The sequence below is a fragment of the Octopus sinensis genome, linkage group LG2, assembly GCF_006345805.1.
Source record: "Octopus sinensis linkage group LG2, ASM634580v1, whole genome shotgun sequence".
NCBI lineage: Eukaryota > Metazoa > Mollusca > Cephalopoda > Octopoda > Octopodidae > Octopus > Octopus sinensis.
This window is the reverse complement of record NC_042998.1, coordinates 49,856,963-49,873,165: the sequence shown is the minus strand read 5'-3', so window position 1 is coordinate 49,873,165 and position 16,203 is coordinate 49,856,963. Positions and strand designations below refer to the sequence as shown.

The 16,203-nt window shown below is 35.0% G+C and overlaps 1 long non-coding RNA gene across 1 annotated transcript; it reads left to right on the top strand.

Annotated features, from left to right (window-relative positions):
- Positions 1–2,078: 2,078 nt before the first annotated feature.
- On the top strand, positions 2,079–15,954 carry LOC118767872. Its single transcript, XR_005003777.1, has 3 exons — positions 2,079–2,150; positions 5,411–5,413; positions 15,923–15,954. It is a non-coding gene; the product is annotated as an uncharacterized LOC118767872 (long non-coding RNA).
- Positions 15,955–16,203: the final 249 nt, after the last annotated feature.

The following is a 16,203-nucleotide window of genomic DNA, read 5'->3' as shown; positions in this document are numbered from 1 at the left end:
GCATTTTAGCATCATACGTCTATACGAGATGTTGCCTCGAGATGAATACTGTAGTTGTGCGTCTCTCTATCGTCCATCCACGTTAAGTAAGGTATATAGAATGCTATAATTTAAAGAAGCTAAAATAGTTCCTAAGTTTTCGCTACTCTCGTAAATTTTCGGATGCCACTCATCTATCTAAAAGTTATAATCAGTGTAAGTATTTTTCTTTTCTGTGTTTGGTCTGTTGATTAAGTTTCACCAATAATTCACCGATATGACCCTGGTACATAGCTATGTCGGGAGTTTTACGAATGCTATGGCGTGTGATAGGTTACATGTGCGAGCTGAAGCATATTTCGAAGTTTAATCGGTGTCAAGATAAGGATAATTCCATATGTGTGCATGTGCGTGTAAATATATGTATATGTATAAACACACACAGCTATATATATATATGTGTGTGTGTGTGTGGTGTGTGTGTGTGTGTGTACATATATAAGTGTATACATGTATATATACATAATATATACATGTATATATATATATATATTTCTTCTTACGAAAAAATGCATATTCAAATAAGTAAAATATAATATCATGAATAGCGATAGCGAAACCGGTCGATATATTAAAAATTATATTAAAACTATGTAAGTGTGCGTATTTTCCTTTTTTAATTTCTTACATATATATATATATATATATATACATACATAAATATATATATGTACATATATATATGTGTGTATATATATATGTGTGTGTTTGTACGTATATATATGCATATATATATATATATATATATATATATATATATATGTATGTATGTAAGTATGACTGCATGAATGCCATTATTCAGTTTTACTTCGAGATTTCTTGCCAATAGACAAACAGTCGGTTTGTTAGATCCAAGGTTCCTTCATTGGAATTGCAACCACATCAACAGGGTATTTTGGAATGTATGTATGCATGTATGCATGTATGTATGTATGTATATATGTATGTATGTATGTATGTATGTATGTATGTATGCATGCATGTATGTATGTATGTATTTATGTATGTATGTATGTATGTATGTATGTATGTATGTATGTATGTATGTATGTATGTATGTATGTATGTATGTATGTATGTATGTATGTATGTATGTATGTATGTATGTATGTATGTATGTATACATGCAGAGCTGTATATGTTTTGTTTTATGTATGCCTTCTCATGCATATAGTTGCATATCTAGACATGCTCATATATACTCAACTGTTTTACAGATCTTTACAGTTCCAGTGATGGACTGGATCTTAAGCCTTCGAATTAGCTTTCTCTTTTTTGATTTTGAGAAGTTTAATTTCTCAAGATTGGCGTTTAGGCAGTATGTTGCATATTTCAGTACTCCAATGATTACAGGTATAAACCTGAACTTGTAATTTGTATAGAGTAGCTGCAGATTTCTCAATAGTTCAGCGTAGGTATTCTCTTTTCCACTGACCTTCAGTTTTATACAAACATCCGTTGGAAGTGAAAATTCTGTCTTCACTTACACACCGAGATATGATGGGTGCAACGCAAATTCATCGGAAGGGACTTGGTTTTGGCGCAGATCGGTTCAGACTGTTTGCAAGTATGATTCGGAGCGAACGCAGACCTGTTGTTAGCAACAGTGTCAAAACAAGGGAAACAGGGAGAAGAGAGCTTCATTTGATCCAAAGCACTCAACAAGGGTAGATGACGAGATGGAAGGAACATGCTGTTGAGAGAAAAATAAGCTGGAATGAGATATGGAAATGGACTACATCTCGGCCAAGTTTTCTGATTCGTTCATCCTATGATGTCTTGCCATCGCCTACAAATTTAACAAAGGGGAAAGGGTCGAAACACTGAACCATATTCTTTCCAACTGTTCACTGGCTTTGACTACATGGAGACACAATCTGGTCCCTAAGTTATCGTCAATGCTATAAAGAACCAAATTGCTCTCATCAACAGTGAGGAAAAAAAAAACAACCATTACCTTCGTGCGCTCAGGACAGCAAATCCGTTTCTAGAAGGAACTTTCTGTAAGTGATGAAAAGTGGAACGACTATTGGGAGGTGGCTGCAGATTTACTAGGGTGCCAAAGATTCTTTCCCATCCCAGTTACGAAAAACCGGATATTATAATGTGGTGTAAAAGAAAAAAAAGTGGTGAATCTAGTCGAGTTAACGGTTCCTCATGAAGATACCATGGACACCGTTTCGGGCTCGAAAGATTGACCGCCATGTAAACCTCCTCAAGTAATATGAAAATGTAGGCTGGAAAGCGGAGCATTTTCCCATCGAAATACCGAAATAAGATTCGTTGAACACAATGTGAGGCCTAACTCATCGTAAAGTAAATTCCACCATGAACGATATCCAAACTACAGTGGAAAAGGCTAGCCACTGGATTTGGTTAAAAAGAGACGAGGAGCAATGGCTAGAAGAATATTGTGCTTTATTTCATAATCAGTTGATCTAGCATGCGGGACCTCATATCATGAGGAGGGGTGGTGGCGATGCGCATTGATGCCGTCGAGAGGTAGACCCCGAAACAGCGCGCATTCTCTCCTGATGATCCAATACACTTACTGGCTTCCGCTATGCGTAGCTTTCGACAGGTAGCACTTGCATGTGCAAGCTGTGTGCAAAACATTTAACATCCGCCGGACAGCTAATTTCCACAACTGTGCACAGTTTCTCTTTTCTATGTATGTATGTATGTATGTATATGTGTATGTATGTATGTATGTATGTATGTATGTATGTATGTATGTATGTATGCATGTATATGTGTATGTATGCATGTATGTATGTGTGTATGTGTGTGTATGTATCTATGCATGCATGCATGTATGTATGTATGTATGTATGTATGTATGTATGTATGTATGTATGTATGTATGTGTGTATGTGTGTGTATGTATGTATGTATGTATGTATGTATGTATGTATGTATGTATGCATGCATATATGCATGCATGCATATATGCATGTATGTATGTATTTATGTATGTATGTATGTATGTATGTATGTGTATGTAGGTATGGATGGATGGATGGATGTGTAGTTTGGTTGATAAAAATCGAATGGGAGAATCCGTTATATATGCGTAAGTATGAATGTTTGTGTTTGTGAATGTCTTTGTGCGTAAATGTCTGTGTGTGTGAGTCGATCACAAAGAGTGCGAGTGTGTGTGTGTGTGTGTGTGTGTGTGTGTGTGTGTGTGTGTGTGTGTAGATATAATGGTTTAGTTAAAAACTGAGATTTTACACCGCTACCACGCTAGATCCGTGTTTTCGCTTTTTGTCACCGATGTTTCTAAAAGAGGAATCGCAAAACGCCGAGGAGAGACAGTGCAAAATATGAGTTTTAAAATATTATGAATAGTGCGACACTAGAATATTTCTATTTTTATTCCACCGACTAACGCTGAGCAAGTAAATAGCTCCCATTCCCTCGGACCGCTCTTCAAGAAAATAATATGTAAACAAAGAAAACAAACATCATCCAAATTCCAGCAAAACGTAAAAACATTATTTCAACGCAAAAACAAGCAAATAGTAGAAAGACAAAAATTGATAACACTCCAACAGAAAATGCAGCACAATAAATAACACACTTGGCAACAGTAATGATATATGGGCACATTCTACGTCAGGCACAATATGAATAATTAAAAACTATGTTTCGCAAAAAGGACTCTCAATATGGAACATTTTGGTGGACGAACGAAAGACAGGAGGCATTTTGAGCAGTAAGATGCGCCAGCGTATTACATTCCTTCAAAGGCGTGCTGCATAAGAACGGTAACTTAACTGTTTTACAGTGGCTATCGAGGTTTTCTCGTTTCATTGAAAGAAAACATGGAAACAGTGGTTGCAGATATGTTAAGTGACACATTTTTTCTTTGGGAAAAGGAGTGCATACAGCACCATATGTGTCATCTCTAAAACTGAAGATGATGTGAAAGTATAAGCTCAAATTTTACGTAAAACTACTATTCATAAGCCTGTTCCGCAGTATTTCGAGAAGTGTAACACAAGAGACATTAGGGACAATGTTTACTCTTGGCTAATAGTCACCTTCATGGAACATGGGCAAGTACTCAGCAGGCATGCAACTTTTGGTAGTATAAGAGGGTGAGGTCAGCATGAACATAAAAGTCCTCATGATTCCGCAAGGCCAAAAAGCAGTAACTGTTTTGTAGAGGATGCTGAGAGGAAGGCATTTAATCTCAGTATTCAAGAAAGTCGACCTATTTACTATATGTCTGAGAGTAAAATCCATTTAAGAGCCTTCTGCAGAGGAAGCCTAGTAGAATAGTAGCAGTCGCAATTAGTCAGTTGGCAAAGAAAATTGCCCCCGCTCCTCGTTGTCAGGGGTGAATCATTAGACCCAAGAATCCATGTCTCAGATACATCGACGAAGACAAAAAGAGTCACTTACATCAACAACTGCAACGACCAGAAACGACTCCTTAACTGAACTCCTTATCCACTTGTCGCTGTGATGAAGAACCGACTTCTGGGAAAAATTATTTGTCCTTCGCTAGACTTCACAAAGCTTTATGGCGTGCGAAACACAAAGAAATTCTTACCGAAGTATGACTCGAGCAAGACATGGGGGGGGGGCACATTTCAAACATAAAATGAACTGAATACTTCTACAAATTTCGGATATACATTACAAAATATTATATTTTAACAATCCTTGAGACGTGAACCCTCACTTGCCCAGTAAAACACAAAAGACCTTCGTGGAAGATTCTGGAATTTAGACGGGAGGCTTAATCGGAAACGTGGAATGCCCCGATCCATTCAAGTTGAAGTTTGGTTTACATAAGGATATATTGTTTTTATGAATGTTTTATTATATTTCTTTATTCCATGTGAATATTTGTGCAGTATACTGTATATACTATATGCATATTGTATATGTATATGTATATCCTATATGTATATTTTATATTATATAACGTCTTTCATCCCTCTTCTCGTCTTTCTGTAACTTGTTTGTCCTTCACTAAACGTCTTTGTAAGTTACTTGTTAAGTGTTTCATCGTATTTTTTGTATCACTACGAGCCCTTGAGTCACAGAACAGATAAAGAATAGATTATCATTATTATTATTACCCTGCGCGCATAAGCGAAAGCAACGTATTGTAGTCACACGCTATTATTATTATTATTATTAATATTATTATCATTATTATCATTTCATTGCTTCATTCTATGTAATACGTGCTTTATTTCGCTTGTAAGTCGCAGAATAATTTGCTGTTTGGTTGCCCTTTTAAGGATTTGTTATTGTTTCCAGCCTCTTGGTGCTTGAAAGAATATAATCACAGAAATATTTTGACATATAAACATATTTGCAATATTGGTTCCAAATTTTGGCACGTGGCCAGGAAGTTCGGGGTGGCAGTAAGTCAATTACATATATCCCAGTGCTCAACTGGTACTTGTTTAATCGACTCCGAAAGGATAAAAGACAAAGTCAACCTTGGCGGAATTTGAACTCAGAACGTATAGGCAGACGAAATGTCGCTAAGCATTTTGCACAGCGTGCTAACGATTCTGCCACCTCGCTGCCTTACACATATCTGCAAAATCGCCAGCCAGTCAACACTAGTGAAAGTGGGGAGAAGCGAATCCAAGCAATGAGAGGATTTTGCCACTCAAATTGCCCTTTTTATCACTTCCTGGCCGTACGTGTACACCGTGACAAGAAAGCTTTCAGAGACTGGATACATTGCCGAAATAGGATATAGCGTGAAGTTAGATGATTTCCGTATTCCACCGTTGCAAGAAAATTAGTAACGTACTTATACAACACTAGCAACAAGCTGAGAAATGTTTGAAAGAAGTATTGGTGCCAAATAGTTAGTAAACAGGGATAAGAAATTCGGCAAAGTTCTGGCTCTAAAGCAAACAATGACAGTATGTGACTCTGAAAAATATGTGCTCCTGTGTGGAGCGACTGTAACCAAGGTTATATAACGACGCGTCCCTTCATACAATCATGCAATATTTTGTAATGACCCTATAAGAACATGGACAAGAGGAACCACCTCTCAAAGGTCAGAGAAAAGCCGTAAATTTTGTTTCACCCATGCAGAGTTCTAAATGGTCTCCGAACGCATTTAGCGGACAATAACAGATCATGTCAGAGTTTTTGCAGATGGAAGAAGATTGATGTGCTGCACATATGGTAGTAGCCAATATCATATCGTCCGCTGTTCTTACGGTACGCAATAATAACAACAAAAACAAAGACAACGTAAGGAGTAGTAACGACAAGAATGACAACAAAATCAGAAATCGAAACTCACCGAACAATCAAATCTGTACCAGAAAACAATAAGCTATTCCAAAGGAATAGTCTTGTCAGCAATACACGTCAACCGTAAGAAAACGTCTTCCACCAAAACACAACACATGCAATCACACACACGCACACACACACACACACACACCACACACACACACACACACACACATACACACACACACACGCGCGCGCATTCACACACACGCATGCACATACACGCACAATGACAAACAAATGCGCATCACTTCATTAATCTTAAAACAATTCGACTCTTACACATTGTCGTGCATTGAGGTTGAGACGGACCAGAAACAAGAGCTCTTTGTAAGAAATAAGTCGTCGGGAAAAGAATATTCATATATTTACCTTCAATTTCTCGTTAGACCTATTATAGATATAATATTTACTAGTACCTAAATTTATAGTAGAATATTATTAATACCTTAAAATAAAAGTTTAAAAAATGCCTCAACTCATGTAAATTGATCACTATTGTTTGGATAGTTCCAATTAAATAAGTCTAAAAGTTAGTTTTAATTATATATACATGCTTAAGTACCGTGAATTTCCATTCTACCAACTGGCAAACGATTCCGTGAATACTTTACCGGGCAACGCTGGGTATTAAGACTATCAAACACTAAAATTCGAATCTACATAATAAAATCCTGTGAATCTTCCATATATCGTATTTTTTGAATTTTTTCAGGCCAAAACTTACAGCCAAAAACAGGTAGGTTGACTTATACATTAAGACAACTTTGGAAGGCCAAAACTTTCATTTGAAATAGAGCAGGATTTGGAAATATAGTGACGATGTTTGAATGTTTACTCTATACGTTTACACTATATATTACGTCAAATTATAAGGTGGCAAATACTGTAATTTAAATATTTGTTTGAATGTTGACATGATTTTCTTAAATCTATATATATAAAACTGTAGTTGTGTGAGTGTCTGTCCCCTTCGATTTAGATTCCTAACTACTCCCACATTTTGCGGTGCAGTTTAATCAAAACCGGGTATCTTATAGTCGTGATTCATATCGAGCCCTTCTGGGTATTAGCGCTTGTTTACGATGAGTCTACGATTTTTAAAATAATTTACCATCATTTTTTTTCCATTTTCATGCATATTTTTTTAAGGGACGTAACTCTCTAAAAATGTCTACGATGAGTCAACGATTTTTAAAAAAATTTACCATCATATTTTTTCCCTTTTTTTTGCTATTTTTTGGCTATAACTCTTTAAAAATGCTGTATAGTTATTTCCCTTATAAACCCGAGCAACGCCGGGCGATACTGCTAGTTTTATAAATAAATACTACAGATACCATATCTTAAAGAATACCACCATGATAAAACGCAGTTGCAACGAGTAATTTTGTTGTTTAAAGTCAGTATAAAGAAAGAAATTTCATTATGAACTCAAAAAATACCAGCCCTCTCAACACCATGTCTTTTTTAAAGCATTAGGTGGCGATGCTAAGACCCTGCTTGCAAACAACCGTGGGATATATATATATATATATAAGGGTTACTGAAAGTCCCTTTAAAAATGATACGCGACACATATGCACATGTTTAGCAACCGAGAAACGTGTCTCATCATCTTATAATTCAAATGTATATAGCGTACGTGTGACAGAATTTAAAACTAAACTCGATTGGTCTTTTATCAGACATGCAACTCCTGCATTAATTAATTACGAGATACATTGTTTCTCGGAGAAGAATAACATCATATCGTTTTTCAAAATTTTGTGCAAAAACTTCGCATACACTTCTATCGATATTTATGAAATAATTTTTAAATACCAACTGGTTACGTTTACTTGTCACCTAATAGATTTTTTTTATTCTCTAAAAGATTATCGTACGTTTGAGAAAAAAAATTAAGTTATTCATGAACAGTAATTTGCATCGATAATAATCAACTTCTTACATTTTCTTTCTTACACAAATATGATACAGAAGACATGCATATGTTGTATGCAAAGATGTATATATATATATATATATATATCGCTTGTTCCACGTATCTTTATTTGAAAAGGTAAATGAAGAATGTAATTTTAACTTTTGACTTGGTAGGGAAAAACAATTAAATTATTGTATCTAATTATATTTTAAAATGTAACGAATATTTCTGTCTATATAATAATAATAATAATAATAGCAACAATAACATCGAAAAATACCTTAGGAATGAGAATCCAGGTTCGAAATTTCCCAAGACACCTGATGAGTGCTGGAGGGTATGTCAGCTGAAATTTGTGTTAACAACAAACAAGATGAGGACAAATATCCGCCAATTGTAAATAATGTAAATAATCTGCCTAATTCCTCATCTCTTAAATATAGAACTGTAGTATAATTAATATCTTAAAATAAAAGTGCTAGTGTTAGCCACTAGCAAATGCTGCACATAGAATAAACCTTACTAAGCCTAACGATTAATTGCTTTATATTAAGAGAAACATCAACAATCGATAATAATCTATAGAAACTTAGTTACTAATATTAGTAAGTGAATGTCACTTTTCTTGAATCCTTCAACCGTGCTAGTCATCATTACCCGAAATATCTTTTTCTTTTGCATCTTTATTTTCATACTTACCTATCTTCGACAAATTTTTGTCATACTCTGACCTCTATCTAAACAATTAAACACACTTTTTGCTTGTAATTTCTTGACGAAAAAAGCATTGCTTCCGTGACGTCAACCACATACACACCTACAGAATACACTCACATATAATGATTATGGCATGTCAAGCAACACAAATATACGTCCGCTATCGGTGAAATATACACACACATAGTCTTCGCGCTCTCTAGGAAAAAAAAAGTCGACTTTTTGACGTACACAATATTTTAATCATTTAGACATATTTTTAACTGAATGTAATTCGTTAATTTCCGTAAAAACTTTTTAATTTATTTACTTTCGTTTTAAAGTGAAAGTGAGGAGAAATATTCGTCTTTTTCTTCTTCCTCCTCCTCCTCGTCATCATCATCATCATAATCATAATCATCATTATCATCATCATAATCATAATCATCATCATCATAATCATCATAATCATCATCATCATCATCATCATCATCATCATCAGAAGAAGAAGAAGAAGAAAGAAGAAGAAGAAGAAGAAGAAGAAGAATTGTTTTAACTTTTGACTGAAGGCCAAGAATTGATCCCAGTACTTGACTGGTATTTATTTTATCGACACCCCGAAAAGCCGAAAGCAATGATAATCTCGGTACTATTTGTTTACAGAATGTAACAAACCAGAAGAAATACTGCAAGGTATTTTCTCCGACTCTCTAACGATTTTCCAGCTCTCCCATACATGTATACATGCATACAAACATATACAAATATATGTACGTATATGTTGCAATCTGTACCTACAAATTAATATAGCAGTACTATGAGAATGCCGTAAATTGCGGTATTAATCTTCAGAAATTGGTACTAAAAAGCACACAAAAATATCAGCGACGGACAAAAAGTGTCATCAATTCGCTGATATTAATGCCTGATAATAGATGAAGGCGCGGGCTGGCAGAATTGTTAGCACGCCGGGCGAAATGGTCAGCGGTATATCGTCTGCCGTTACGTTCTGAGTTCAAATTCCGCCGAGGTCCACTTTGCCTTTCATCCTTTCGGGGTCGGTTAAATAAGTACCAGTTACGCACTGGGGTCGATGTAATCGACTTAATCCGTTTGTCTATCCTTGTTTTTCCCCTCTGTGTGTAGCCCCTTGTGGGCAGTAAAGAAATAAGAAACGTTAGCACGCCGTGAAAAATGCTTAGCGGCATTTCGTCCGTCTTAACGCTTTGAGTTCAAATTCTGTTGAGGTGGGCCTTACCTTATCTTTTCGACGTCGATAAAACAAGTACGAGTCGACCACTGGAATCGATGTGATCAGCTTACCCACACCCCAAAATTGCTGGCTTTGTGTCAAAATTTGAAACCAATATCTAAATCTACAAAAATTTTCAATTTTTTGTCTTTTAAAAATAGAATTATTTGCATATTAAATCATTTTAAATTGTCGTCGAAATGATTAAAAAAGAAAGGTGTAATTTAAAGTTGATAAATTTGAGCAAAACAAAACTAAAGAGTTAACTATCTATAATTACACAGTGATAACAACCATTGGCTAATATTGCTTTGTTATCAAATTCAGAAAAGGACCAAAATATATCCTAAATTTGTCTCCCTACCTCGACTGGTAAATGAAAAGAAATTAATTATATCTAAAACGTTTTAATGGTGTCAATTCGAAGCTCTACCTCGCCACATATGTGACGATCTTAAATAAAATTATAGTAAATTAGTCACCGTTGGCTATTTCATTAATGTCTCTCATAGTCAGACATCACACACAAATTTAATGTTTATGACGAATATTAAGCCTAAGAATATAAATAATACTTCATCATAAATTTATGATTGGAATTTAAATATAAATACGCCACTTACAAGCAGAAATCTAGGTCAGAAAATGTAATCTTTCTGTCTAGATTAATGCTAACAAATATCTTTTCGCACACATATATGCAAACATAAATGCAAATATATATAAACATATATAATATATATATATATATATATATATATATATATATATATATATATTATATATATATATATATATATATATATATATATATATATATATATATATATATATATATATATATATATATATATATATATATATTATATTATAGGCGCAGGAGTGGCTGTGTGGTAAGTAGCTTGCTTACCAACCACATGGTTCCGGGTTCAGTCCCATTGCGTGGCACCTTGGGCAAGTGTCTCTACTATAGCCTCGGGCCGACCAAAGCCTTGTGAGTGGATTTGGTAGACGGAAACTGAAAGAAGCCCGTCGTATATATGTATATATATATAATATATTATATATATATATATATATATATTATATATATATGTGTGTGTGTGTGTGTGCGTGTATGTTTGTGTGTCTGTGTTTGTCCCCGTAGCATTGCTTGACAACCGATGCTGGTGTGTTTATGTCCCCGTCACTTAGTGGTTCGGCAAAAGAGACCAATAGAATAAGTACTGGGCTTACAAAGAATAAGTCCCGGGGTCGAGTTGCTCGACTAAAGGCGGTGCTCCAGCATGGCCGCAGTCAACTGACTGGAACAAGTAAAAGAGTAAAGAGTAAAAGAGTATATAATTAAGGGTGCTACAAATAGCACTAGCATGTAAAAATAGCAGCCAGAAGACGACTCCAACCACAAATTATCATTGACACACATTAACTGAAATCGGGGGAATATTTTTAATATCTATTATTTCTTTTGACCACATTTTAAAATTTGCCGTGGCGTTAAAAGTGGTCATGCCTAGGATTGGCAGTTCCTATGACCCTCGGGTCAGTAACACTCGCTGATAAGAACTAAGTGGCATTTTCACACAGTTTGAAATCGTAACGATACGGGTATGTCTGGCTTTTCAATTTAAGATTCTCTTCATTATTGGTACGTGGGGCTTAGAATTTCTGCTCATTTCCTCGATTTCAATTACGCATACTATGCCACTTGGTATTATTGTAGACAAGAATATCCTTATATATATCTAGACACACACGCACACACACACACACACACCACACACACACACACACACACACACACATATATATATATACGTACATACATACGTACGTACATACATACATAATACATACATAATACATACATACATACACACATACATACATACATACATACATACATACATACATACATACATACATACATACATACATACATACATACATACATAAACATGTGCCCACACCACCTGATATCTGTTAATGATATATGAATATAATTTAACGGGGATTCCTATTAAAAAATTTGTGGTATTATATCGGTGTTAAATTGTATTGGAGACTAAGGAATATTTCGGTAACTTACAGCTTGAAGGCTGGTCATTTGAAGGCTGGTCATTTGTTAGATTTTTTTTTTCTTATATGTCCAGAATAAACTTGATTTCCTTTTAATGAGATTTTCGTTGTATGCTTGAACAGTATTATTGGACATATTTTCCTTGCAGGAAAAATCTTGATAGTCTTCGTGAAATTTTCCTCACCAGTTCTTGATTACAAACCTTCGGTGGTTAAACGAATGATTGATGTACATAAGTTTTTACTTGGTTTCATGTAGCTTAGTTTTCTAGACTAAATGTAACATCAACGAACTTTATATTTTGAGGTTTATGTCTATATGCATTGAAAATCCTAGATTTTTAAAGAAAATTTAAAAACATCCTAAATTTGTCTGTGGATTGGAAGTTGCTATTTTGCGTAAAAATAGTGTGTCGTCTCTATATAGTACACTCGTCAACATAGGGAAATTATTATCTGTTTGATACTTTCCGTATTTCTCTCTCTTTCTCTCTGTCTATTTGTCTATCTCTGTCTGTCTGTCTCTCTCTCTCTCTCTCTCTATATATATATATATATATATATATATATAATAGGGAGAGTTTACGAAAAAAAAAAGACGAAGACAAGTGGTGTACAAAACAAACAGATGTATTAGTATAACGCTCAGGAATAGAAAAAAGTCTTTTACGTTTCAAGCCTGAGCTCTTCTACAGAAAGGGACAGAAAAAACAAGGAGAGAGAAAATGTGTGTAGTGGCTAACGATCTATCATGGCGACTGGTATATATATATATATATATATATATATATATATAACGATCTATCATGGCGACTAGTATATATATATATACTACTATTTCTAGCGAGTCAGATATCCTGTTATGGCCATCTTTTATGTGTTTAAATGTACACTGTATTTTTATATAGATAGATAGATAGATAGATAGATACATACATACATACATACATACATACATACATACATACATACATACATACATAATGAATTTAACATTTTTTTTTCATTTAAACTTGCACGTCGTGCTCCAGAATGACCAACGTCGAATGGCTGAGCTGAAAACAGTGAAATGATGCGGCTGAATGTTATTTTATATACAATTCTGCTTTAATACTCACAGTTTAGTATTAACAATTGGTTTCTTTAGCATGCTTTGTCAAATCTAAAATTCCCTAAAGAACTGCTGTATCTGCGGGAAAAAAATAACGTAAGTCTAATGCTATAAACATTAACACTAAGACATGCAATAAGAGAAAAATAGGAACCCTTAAAAATATCATGCATCATGTAAGGACAACGAACAGGTGATATTTCATGTTCACTTTAATTGGATTTACCTACAATGCTTTCTTTCCATTCTTTCCTAACAAACAAGATTAATGTAAATAAATCAATACATGTATGTATGTGTGTTTATGCGTGTGTGTATTTGTCTATGTGTGTATGTATGTGTGTGTATGTATGTGTGTATGTATGTGTGTATGTATGTATGTACGTATGTATGCATGTATGTATGTATGTATGTATGTATGTATGTATGTATGCATGTATGTATGCATATTTGTGTGTTTTTATGTATATATCTATGCGTGTATATATGTATGCATGTGTGTAATTATTCTGTTCTATTTCAAGATCTATGTATGTATGTATGTATGTATGTATGTATGTATGTATGTATGCATGTCTGCATGTGTGTATGTATGTATGTATGTATGCATGTATGTATGTCTGTGTGTATATGTATGTAATTAATTAGGTAGGTAGGAAGGTAGGTATAAATATATACATGTATGCCATACACATATAGAGGCATATGTATGCGTGTGAGCGTGTTTTGGGGTATGTGCACATACACTCATACTCATTTATATACACATCTATATATATTTCATGTCTGTATAGAGAGATGTATGCCTTTAGGTAGATACGTAATAGATATATGCATACATACATATGCATGTGTGTTTGTGTGTATACATGCATGCATCTATATATATATATATATATATATATATATACATACACTTATTTATAGTTGCAGACATACATATACACACAAGAGTATGCATACGTTTCCGCACGGATATGCGCGCGCGGTTCTGTGTGTTTGTGTATGTGTCTGTGTGTCCGTTGTGACTGCACAGTCATGTGTAGGTTGTAGGGAGTCCTTTACAAATCATAAATATAAAGCATTTTTCAGAAAACATATAAAACTCTTTTAAATGTGTATACGCTTTCGCACACAAGTGCACAGACAGACAAACACGCGTTCCCACATATACATACAAGCGCACATGTACGCGAGCAATCACACAGATGCGCGTCTATACACGCCACACACAGTCAAATACGCATACATATAATTGCGTGTATGTGTGTGTGTGTTCGTGTGTGTGAATAAATGCACATTGTTAAAATTTTATTAAGTTTCCTTGGAAACATGTAAGTAAGCTTCTGTCGCAAACAAAGTGAAAATACTGTTTAAACAACATTTTAGATCACATGTTTCTGGCGTTCAATCATGTTTATGTCACTACAGAAATTTAAATGTAAAACATTTAGAGAAAGCTTACAACTCTATTGATTGCTTAAATGCCTCACATCACCCCCCCACACACACACACAAACACGCACACACAGACATGTATATGTATGTGTGTATATATGTATGTATGCATGCGTGTTTGTATGCGTGAGTATGTATACATTATGTATATACTTCCAGTGAGATACTTTGTTAAGCATAAATAAAAATATAGGAGAAAAATGTAGCATAGTTTATGAAGAATGTGATAGCAATGTGAAACTAAACCTAGAAATAAGCCAACTCTCACATTTAATCTCATTATGTTCAGAATAATTACGAGAGTTGTACCGAAAGTAATGCCGAAGAGCGCTGGAGTATTTTATTAACTGACATATCTTGATAAATTGCACGTGTTGGTAGATATCACTCTATACTGGCACTCCTTCCAAGCAGATTTTCTGTATCATCATTGAGTTCTTGATGAACGCGTAATGCTTCGCAACGCCCGCTGTCCGGGTTCTGTAGCTGAAGAAGAGATAATCACTCCGAAATGCATGCATCCCAAAAGTCTGATTAGGTGTCGATCTCAGCTGATTTGGTGTATTTATACACATTTGTCTACAGCGAGAAATTTTCTCCATTGACAAAACGTAATGAAATGCTTTCTTACGAATTCGAATATGCCTCGAGCATATTTGAACTGGTAATAACTTTGAATTTATGCACATCATTGCTTGACGCTGTCACCCTGTATATATATGTGTGTGTGTGTGTGTGTGTGTGTGTGTGTGTGTGTGGAGAGAGAGAGGAGAGAGAGAGCTCAGAAGAGTTGCATCTAATGACGTAATGCAATGGGTATGCACAATATGTGTACTTACATTTTTCTATTTTTAAGTTAACAAGGCTACCAATGGTTTCATGGGATGGAAATCACTCGACTATTATCAAGCATGCCACATGGAAACGTTGGTACTCCATCTAGAAGTTGCACCTTCCTGTAAACGATGTAATGGGGAACGGCTTTTGAGGGGTGGCTGCAGATTTACCAGGGTGGCAACGATTCTTCTCCATTCCATTTACGATGAAACCAGAGGTTATTATATATTGTTAGAGAAAGTAAGTATTAAATCTGGTCGAGCTAACGGTTCCTCATGAAGATGGCATAGACTCCGCACGGGCTCGAAAGATCGACCGTTATAAACACCTCCTCAAGGAATGTCATGACGTTGACTGGAAAGCAAGGCATTACCCAATCGAAGCTGAATATACATAATTGTTGCTGCCGCTAGGCCTAACTCATAATAAAGCAAATAGCGTGATGAGTGACATCCAGGCTAAGTGGAGAAGGCACACCGATGTATTTGGTTAAAAAGAGACGATGAGCAATGGCTG